We start from the raw sequence: 10,930 nt of genomic DNA, 5'->3' as shown, positions 1-10,930 counted from the left end.
TCATTCTTTTATTCCTGACATACCTATAGAAAGCCTTTAGGTTTTCCCTAATCCTACCAACCAAGGACTTTTCATGTCCCCTCCTTGCTGCTCTTAGCTCTCTCTTTAGATCCTTCCTGGCTACATTATAACTCTCAATCGCCCCAATTGAACCTTCACTCCTCATCTTTACATAGGCCGCCCTTTTCCCTTTAACAAGGGATTCCAATTCCTTATTAAACCACGGCTCCCTCACATGACCCTTTCCTCCCTGCCTGACAGGTACATACTTATCAAGGACACTCAATAGCTGCTCCTTGAACAAGCTCCACATATCGATTGTGCCCTTCCCTTGAAGCCTACTTTTCCAAGCCACGCATCCCAAGTCGTGCCTCACCGCATCATAATTTCCCTGCCCCCAGCTATAACTCTTGCCCTGCAGTGCACACTTATCCCTCTCCATCACTAAAGTAAAAGTCACCAAATTGTCTAATTATAGACAGGATAGTATTAGCTGACAATCCTGTATTAGCTGAGGTTGCCATGAACATTCCACCTTCTCAATGTCACCTCTCAGCTGAGGCATTAAACCACCACCAATCATGTCTCTGTAATGAAAGGGCAGCCCTGTGGTCCTCTGGGACAATGACGATATTTCATTCATCATCAGAGAACCTGCAGTGAGTGTACATCCACTGAGAGCAAAAACCTACTCTCAGGAAAGTGATCAACATGTGGAGAAGTACAGAAGTTTAAATGAACAGGTAGAGAATAAAGATTTGGGAGATTCAACATTGCACATCACCTCCATGTTAACCAAGTAAAAAGTGAGGTCTGCAGATGCTAGAGATCAGAGCTGAAAATGTGTTGCTGGTTAAAGCACAGCAGGTTAGGCAGCATCCAAGGAACAGGAAATTCGACGTTTCGGGCCGGAGCCCTTTCCTGATGAAGGGCTCTGGCCCGAAACGTCGAATATCCTGTTCCTTGGATGCTGCCTAACCTGCTGTGCTTTAACCAGCAACACATTTTCAGCTCCATGTTAACCAAGTCAAATGGCAAGGCTGAACTGGCAATGAAAATTGCTAAATGAATCAAAGAATTTAAGCAAAGCCCTCACAGATGTATATAAGAAAATCTTTATATGATGAAATCCTACTGAAAGAATGGAGAATTGCCCATTAAATGTTTCATGACCAATAACAAAGAAAAACCATCAAGCTGTATGTCGTAACAGTGAGTGAGTAAAGCAAGGTAAAATAGAGAAAGTCATATTTCATTTTGATAAAATTGCCAAATAATTGCCAGAACTGAACAGTGGAGAATCAGTCAGGAGACATGCCTTCAACAGTCTCAATAAGAATTGGCCCCAATATCAACTTGGGACCTGTACAGAGCAGTTGTCACCTTGGCCAAATGCAATGATGGAAGTTAATGACCAGGCATACCTTCACAGCAGCAGGCACAGCAGACATCTACACACAACTCGAGAAGCTGTTCGTTCCTTCACAGCAGATGGCCGATTGGAAGATGTGAACTTACCAAATGCACAGACCACAGATGAATATCAGTCCCAGAAGTCCATTGCAACCAAATAACAGAAATGGAACAACAATCAATACCAATTCAACAATGACTTGGAAACAACACTTCCCGGAGAAGTTACATTTTCAGAAGAACAATCATAACTGGATGCATGTTTTTTCATTAAGAGAGTGGCACAATTTAAAGTCTGTAAACGTAATGTATATTCAGTGACTGACAAGAATAGCAAACTGCTAATGCATGTGAACAGTTCTATGTATAGTGAGTAACATGGGTAACTCACCATGTACATTACAATCCTTGTAAAGGGGAATTGTTTGGGAAAACAATGTAAAACTGCACTAGTGTGTCACTTGGCTTGCTGCAGTGTGTGATCCCCACCATGAGGCACTCACTGCAGACATCTATTTTATAGCCTAAAGGGAGTGCTCTTGTGGGGCAGTGGTAATGTCTCTATGTTGAGCCTGGAGGACAGGATTCACGTCCGACCTACTCAAGGTGTGTCATTAACATCTCTGAACAGGTTGATTAAAAATAGCTACAAGCTAGATGACTGTCCTGTAACCTCCGAACAGTTTCTTTTCCAACTAGCAAGTGGAATAAATGAGCTGGTTATGCTGAATGGCATCGACAACTTGAACAAGAGATATGAGCATATTAATTAGTTCAAGTGAAGGAAGGTGTTTGAACATGAAAGTATTTTCGCTTGGTGGAGATATGTAGCCATGCTAATAGGATCCTTACTTAACACCTCTTTAAACATTGGAACCTACATATCTTTCATCCTCTAAAAGTAACAACTAACTATTCACAAAGAAATAGGAGAGTATTATGTGGCCTTGTCAGCCCTTGATATTTCATACTTGTTACAGCATTGATCTGCAGTTCCACCAATGACAGAGTTGGCTTTCAATGTTTGGATCTCCTCTCTTCACAGATTCCATAGACAGGCAAGCACACTGTGTCACTTCAGCTCAGAAGGGTTAACAGATCTGTTTCAGAAATTATAGCATCATCTATTTTCCCACATGTGGATCCTAGTTTGGAAGTAGCTAGTGTAAGCAACCATGTTAAAATGTTTCACAAATTGACGCAAAAGAAACACAAAAAATAGGCAAAGTACAAGCTGAGTTGCAGTGAGTTGACATTTTTCCTAAATTTTATTTTTATTGATAACAATGAAATACATAAACATTTTAGTTTGTTTCCTCAGAACTGGAAGAAATTATAAATGGGCAGCATCCAAAAGGAATAGAAGAAAAAGGAAGTGGCAGGAGATACACAATGACCAAACAAAATGGAACAGCCAGCTTTGATCAAGAACAAGAAATGGTTAAAAGGAGAAATGATATCATATCAGCTACAAAAGCTGGCAGCCCTGCAGTAAACAATCCTTTTCAAATAGGATATCTTCATATGGCTCAACTTAGCTGATGTCATAAGAGGCCAATCCTTGAGAGCAGGTTCTGCCATAAATACATGAAGCTGTTAATTGCCATTGTGGGTATTTGTTTTCAGCATTGGAGTCTGTTGTCAAGTTGTTGTAGCCTCTGATTATCATGGTGGCTAGCAGTGTCACCATCAAAAGCAAGCACATTGACAGAGATCAACGGTTACAAGATAAATGTGTGAAAAGTATTAAAGACAACTCAGCAAGGAGAATGGAAAACATGAAAACTGGCAGAGCAGAACAGGCATCTGCAGCCAAGAAGTCTAGAAGAATATAGTTCAGGTGGCAACAATTTCTGCCATCATGGATCTAAATGAATGTCTTTACAGCAAGAGATTTGTCTTATAAAGAAATATGTAAATATCAAAGCCTACAAGTGACTAATTTTTCAACAATTCTGCATCAGATTAGTTTTAGAATTATATCGCATATGGGATTAATAGTTATATGCTAATAGCTTGACTAATAGCATTATCAGTGATGTTCACTAGGACCTGGGTGAACCTGTTTTCTAGTGAGGTCCTGTTCAAATTACAAACCAAATGCCATTTTGTGGAAAGACTGCCCCAAGTTTATTTTCATATGATGGAATGGGCAGGGTTTGGATGAGGTCAGAAAATCTTGAGGTATATTCAGCATGCTTGTCAGTGCCTTCTATCTCAGCCTCGTAACATGAACTTAATCTCCAGTCGTGGTGAGCATAATGTAGGTTTGCACAACAATTTCAATTCCAATATGTTAAGGTCATTGTCTCATTTGAAGGAGTTTGGAGCTGAGGACCAAAGAAAAGGGAGTTGGAGAATAGTGTCAAAACGAGCAAATGTTGTTGCTATTTAGTACAGGTGTCCTCAATGTGCTGCTGATTGTTGCGATAAGTGAAAGATATAGGCAAATGGCTGCAACAGGGATCAAGAAAGTGTGGCTGAACATGCAGAGTGGGCTAGAAATTGAAGCATCGTACCAACTTAGTGAAGAAAGTAAGGTACTCAGAAAAGGGTAGTTGATTGCCACATTAACCTTTATCCTGCTGTCTGCAGCATTGTAACACCTTACTGTACTCTATCTCTAATGTATTTCACCTCCCTACCATTCACTTTGTAATTGCTTCCCTTTCTTTGCACCATCTCCATTTCTGCATCCACTACTTCACGCACCCTTAATCTTATGTAATGTTGAATCCTGCCTCAGTAACTCTTCCTACATGGTTTTGGATTAACATCCCATTATATTCAATCATAAGATTCTTCCTTCTTTCCTTGCAGTGCTCACACAACACCAGTTTATAGTCCAATGGATTTATTGGAATCACAAGCTTTCGGAGTACTGCTCTTTTGTCAGGTGAAGAGCAGGGCGCAGAGCACAGCACAGGCACAGAACTTATAGGTGGAGAGATAATGGCAAGATAATTCCAGGTAATTAAGTGTGTCAGCAGATAAGTAAAAATAGTGTGAATTGAGTGTTGACATAAAAAGTCTTTGCAGGTGATCAAAAGTGTCAAACAGTGTGAGTGAAGTGTCAACAGCTGAATAAAAGGTGAAGGGATGACTTATGAACTGATCAATTAGAGCTCAGGGATAATTACAAATAATCAAAAATAAAATAATGCTAGAGACAAACCAAATGGCTGGAACAATGAGTAGGTATCAGATTTACATGCCAAGGGTCTAACCAAAGTAATAATTAACCAAAAACTGTACAAATTAATTGAGATAATAACAAATTATCAAGGTAGTGGTGTCAAAACAGAACAGTAAGAATGATTTTACAAACACAGAATAGTATGGTGGGGTTACATGTAATGCGACATGAACCCAACATCACAGTTGAGTCTGTCCTCATGAGCATGGTGATATGGTGCTATTTCTCAGGAAGTTGCATGGGAGAGCTCTGATGGTGGGAGAACTTGGGATCAGGATGTAGGAAAAACACCTGCTCCTCCTACCTTAAAAGGAAAAGGAATATTATTGATGCATTGTCTCTTACTGACCCCCATCACCCCCACTGACCTGACATATTGTAGTTGTTGGGATTCCCAAAGTCTTAGCAACCCATTTGGTCAAAGCAAGGTAGATGGACACTCAGTTCCTGTGATCTAGATTAGATTAGATTACTTACAGTGTGGAAACAGGCCCTTCAGCCCAACAAGTCCACACCGACCCGTCGAAGCGCAACCCACCCATAACCCTACATTTACCTCCTATCTAACACTACGGGCAATTTAGCATGGCTAATTCACCTGACCCACACATCTTTGGACTGTGGGAGGAAACCGGAGCACCTGGAGGAAACCCACGCAGACACGGGGAGAATGTGCAAACTCCACACAGTCAGTCACCTGAGTCGGGAATTGAACCCGGGTCTCTGGCGCTGTGAGGCAGCAGTGCTAACCACTGTCTCATCTGAATGAAAGCTTGTACCTAGGTTAGAACAGAGAACATTACAGTGCAATACTGGCCTTTCAGACCTCGATGTTGTGGTGACCTGTGAAACCAATCTGAAGCCAATTTAATCTACATCTAGAATGTAGCAGCTTTTAACCGTCATCCAATCCACTTGCCCATAATGAACACCTCATCCAACCTAGGCTACACCACATCCTTGATGGTTTGAGTGTGATGTACAGAGTGGTGGAAGGTAAAACATTGTGTGGAAATGTCTGCCCTCTACCCTAACTCTGGAACCATGATGTTAGATTCTTCACAACAATCTCATACCAGTAAGAGCCTTGAGCTCGTGTGGCTCTGCAGTTTGGCAGGTCCAGTATATCAGTGCAGAGCTTGGGACGAGGAAATTGGAAAGGTTAACCCCTCGGAGATATGATGTGGAGGTGCTGGTATTAGACTGGGGTGGAAAAAGTCAAAAATCCCACAATGCCAGGTTATAGTTCAACAGGTTTATTTGAAACCACAAGCTTTCAGAGCACTGCTCCTTTAGCTGCCTGAGGAAAGAGCAGGGGCTCCAAAAGCTTGTGGTTTCAAGTAGACCTGTGGCATAATAACCCAGTGTTGTGTGATTTTTCACCTAAGGAGATAGTGAGGAATGCAGATGCTGCAGAGTCAGTTGATAAAGTGTGGTATTAGAAAAAGAATAACAGGTTAAGCAGCATCCAAGGAACAGGACAGTCAACATTTTGGGCAGGATTCTTCGTCAGGACTGGGGAGGGAGATGGGGGCTGAGAAATAAATCAGGGGTGAGGCTAGGGGAAAGGTAGGTGGGATGGCTGTAGATAGATGCAGGTAGGAAGTGACTGTGATAGGCCAGTGGGAAGGGTGGAGTGGATCGGTGGGAAAGAAGATGGACAGGCAGGTCAGGTCAAGAGGACTTTGCCATGTCTGAGGGTTGGATCAGAGATGGTGGAAGAGGAGATTTGGAAACTGGTGAATTCAATGTCAAGGCCATGTGGTTGTAGGCTCCTGAGGTGAAAGATGAGGTGTTTTCTCCTCCAGTTTGCAGGTGACTCAGTTTAGGTGGTGGAGGAGGCCCAGATTGGACACGTCATCAGGGGAGTGGGAGGGGGACTTGACATGGATGGCCACTGGAAGGTGGGGTTTGTTGGTGTATACAGACCAGAGATGTTCCCTGAACTGTTCTGTGAGTTTGCGCCTATTCTCTCTGATGTAGAGGAGACCATACTAAGAGCAACAGATACAGTAAATGAGGTTTGAGGATATGCAAGTAAATCTCTGCCAGATTTGGAATGATCTTTTGGGGCCTTGGAAGGAAGTGACGAGGAGGTGTGAGTGCAGGTTTTGCACCTCTTGAGGTGGCAGGGGAAGGCACCAGGTGTGGAGAGTGTGTTGGTGGGGAGCGTGGACCAAACAAAGGAGTTGCAGAGGGAACAGTCCCTAAGGAACGCAGATAGGTGTGGGGAGAGAAATATATTTTGGTGATAGGGTCTGACTGTAGATGGCTAAAATGGTAGAGGATGATGCATTGGATTTGGAAATCAGTGGAGTGGAATGTGAGGACCAGGGGATTCTGTCCTTGTTGTGGTTGGGAGTGGGGTTCGAGGGCAGAGGTGCGGGAAATGGAGGAGATGCAATTGAAGGCACTGTTGATCACAGGGGATGAACTCCTGGCAAAACCGTTGGGTAGGAAGGTCAATGGGAGAGCAGGGACAGGAAATTAGTTTATCTGGAGGCATCAACCATTGGCCCAACATATCCTATTAAGAAGTCAAAGGGACAGAGGGAAAATGTAAGGTGAGTGTTGAAGAATTAATGTTTCAGGTGTTTTTAATGGTGTGTACCTGAGGGCAGAGAAACGAAAGGACACACAATAGCAGGAGTGATAAATACAAAACCTGAGAAAGATAGGGTAATAGAAATAATGATTTCAAGTCTGGAGCAGCTAAATTGTGTATGCAAATATTCAAAGAAACACGGAGCATCACACACAGTCACAAGATCAGGAGAGCTACATTTTGAAATAAACAAAAGGATAGAGAAAAAAACGGTGAGAAAACCTTTGGACCTCTTGCTTTATTAGTAAAGTTAATGCACATTGATTGGAATTAGTAACAGACTGATGTGCAGGTGCAGAGACAGGTGTGAGAGACTAGAAGCTATTTAAAGGTCACAACACTGACACATGTATGTCCATGAATTCAAATATTCCTGTGGCCACAGTGAAACAGCTGTTGCTGGTACCTAGACTTCCACACACAAAAATGATTAGTAAGCTGACAGACAGTGGTCCATATGGATGGATTCTTGGGAATCTGCTGTTTAATCAAAGAAAAACAACAGTAAATGTATTGCCCTGAAAGTCATCAATGTCAAACCGAGACTTGAGAATCGTTTTAGTGAAACCAATTTGACCATTTTCCATTAAAACTTCAAGGTCAGTAGGCTCTGTGATATAAAATTAATTCCCAGTTTGATCACTGCCAGTTGAGCAAAAGCCACAGCTATAAATCACTGTTCCATTCACGATTTCAGACACAGGAAAGATATTTCTATGGTGTGTTTTGACATTCAGGCAGTAACAGGTGACTGAAATTTGTTGAGTAAGTCCCTCACTGACAGTACTGTGTTAAATCCCTTGAGAAGAATAGTGTTGATACATTGGTGATCCATTTAGTCCTTGATCTGGTTAAAATTAGTGTGAATTGTTGGTAGCAGTGTTTCATTTGAAGGCTAGATATAACCTAATGTTCGCAACTGAACCCTATCCTCAGTGCAGGGAAATCCTGACTCACCTCACTCCACTTAAATCAATACTACCCTTCCCAATTTCTGCCTAATTATATTGTTTTTGCTGTATTCACTAACCTGGATTTTAAATATACTTTTTTTGCATTCATTTTATAGGCTAATTTCAAAGCTCAATTTTTGGGTTTCTACATGTACTCAAAATGCAGATATCTAAATACGAAAGGTAATGCCATCTGGCATTGAATATATAAATAATGGAAGGTTAGACACATTTCTGACATAGAAACTGCTATAAAAATAAATACTTTTTTGCTGATATACCCTTTTATTTTTATTTGCCTGCAAGATACTCCCTACAGCATTAATTAATACTTTTCCTTCAGATAATTACAGAGAAATATACCTCTGTGATGTTTTGAAGGGGCATCCTGGATGAAGGTCTAAGATGGGCCTGTACTGCGCTGTAAAGTTCTATGACTCAGTAGTTCCATACGCCTGGTGAATTATAATCATTAACAGGACCTGATAACACCTGCAGCATAGCGATGAAGTTCAAACTGATCTCATTACTAAATGAGACATTTTGATCTGACAGCTGTGAACAGACTGTCAATTTATAAAAGACTGATTAAACCACAAGTAACATTTGGGCTGCCTCAGCCACCTGTTTTAATAATTATTTTTTCCACCAAGTCCTTGATGTGTCTAACCATGTCTCTTTCCATTCTTGTTACCTATGTCCATCATAGGTGTTTTACCAAGAGAGTGAAGTACTATTAAAATTATATGGTAACTCATGATCACTTAGTTCTTCGCCCTGCGGACTTACCTTTTGTAAGATTATCAAGTATAAACTTACCATTCAAAGGTCTAAATTAACAAAAAGAAACTTCTTATAATGAGCCAATGAAAACTTTAATCTTTTAAATAATGTTGCATTAAATCTCTATGAAATTAGATCAACAGGTTATTTTCACACTTTTTGCAACAAAAAAACCATACATCATAAACCACAAATACCTGTCACACAATGCATGCACGCAGACATCGTTAAATACAAGCAATTATAAAGTTTTAGTGCTAATCTACAGAATCACAGTAACTATACACACTGTAAACAAGCTCCCTCCCTCAGTAACCTCACCTACAGTTTGAGCCTCCCGAGGAAATTCTTTCCACATCATTTGACTCTGCATGAAGGGACTTCCTGTATGGACTGCTCCACTATTTCTTCACCCTTCTAAATTGTTCTGATGTGTTGTAACATGCCATCTGGAGATGGTGATGGTCCCTGGTAGGAGGCTCCCTAGTGCAAGCCCTCCTTTTTCCTATCTTTGGAGAAGGAGCATGCAGTGCCAATTGGCAGACTCATCCAAACCAGTGAGTAAAAGGTGTGGGATGGCATCATTTCTTCCAAAAAATAGCAATTTAATTTAAATTTGCTTTCCCTTTCTTTATTATTACACAGCCCTTTTTAGGGGGTGTTGAATTTTCATTTTATTTAATTTTGTCCAGTTTAATTTTTTAGTTTTACTGGTTAATTCAAATAAGTATGTATAGCTGAAGAAATGCAACTTGTGAATTAAAACTGTTGTCATTTTCATAAGGTTGTAGGATCACTACATAGGAAACAAAAAATGAAATACCGCAATCAAATGCTGCTTCCCTGTATCAAAAGCCCACTACCCATCAACTCAATTGTTCTTTCATATTTGGGAGATTTGATTGCTGGTCCAGATTTATAACTGAAAATGTGTTGCTGGTTAAAGCACAGCAGGTCAGGCAGCATCCAAGGCCCAGGAAATTTGACGTTTCGGGCCGGAGCCCTTCATCAGGAAAGGGCTCCGGCCCGAAACGTCGAATTTCCTGTTCCTTGGATGCTGCCTGACCTGCTGTGCTTTAACCAGCAACACATTTTCAGCTCTGATCTCCAGCATCTGCAGACCTCACTTTTTACTCCCAGATTTATAACTATCAAACTTGCTACTTACAAAATTTACTATAAATGACTTCACTATTTTATCATTTTAAAATGTTTCAACTTTGGTGTACATTGTTGGAAGAAAGAACTTGCAATTATACTTAGTCTTTCATGTTCTCATGACATTTCAGAGTGGATTTACAAATTTGCAAACAGCAGGATCCCACAAAGCAATGAGATAACTGAATGGTTAATCCATTTTGACCATGATATTGTGAACAATAAATCCTGATCAGGTCACTGCAAGCACTCACTTGCCCATTTCGAATTCTGCAATGGGATTTTCTAAGCCCAATCAAGAAGACAGGTGAGGGGCTCAATTAAACAATTTGTTTGAAGTACAGTTCCTCCAGAAATGTGGCACCTCTTCCATTCTATATTGAAGTGTCAGGCTAATTATTAATTTTTAGTGGGGCTTGATTACACCACCTTTTGCCTCAGGCCAAGACTGCTCTATAAATATAATTTTATATAAACATAATGATAAGACTCGGACAACTCCTTCAATTACAGATAGATTGCAGGATCAGATGAGCGCTGTCTGAAATATTTAAATTTTATTTTGCTGTGCAATTTGAAGTCATGGGCTCAATCACCGAACTAGTGTGTTTTTTTGCAAAAGTTTCATCGCTGGGTGACATCATCAGTGCGTCTTTGATAAGGTGTTGGTGGTTGTGCTGCCTGGTATTTATGAGTCTCTGTTTGTTGATACTTCCGGTTCTGAATCTGAGTGGTTTGTATACGGGGTCCAGTTCAATGTATCTATTGAGTGAGCTCTATGTTGCCTGTGCTTGGATGGTTCCACTGTCCCAGTTAAATTTG

Source organism: Hemiscyllium ocellatum, chromosome 2 (assembly GCF_020745735.1).
Source record: "Hemiscyllium ocellatum isolate sHemOce1 chromosome 2, sHemOce1.pat.X.cur, whole genome shotgun sequence".
Taxonomy (NCBI): domain Eukaryota; kingdom Metazoa; phylum Chordata; class Chondrichthyes; order Orectolobiformes; family Hemiscylliidae; genus Hemiscyllium; species Hemiscyllium ocellatum.
This window is presented reverse-complemented; position numbering follows the sequence as displayed.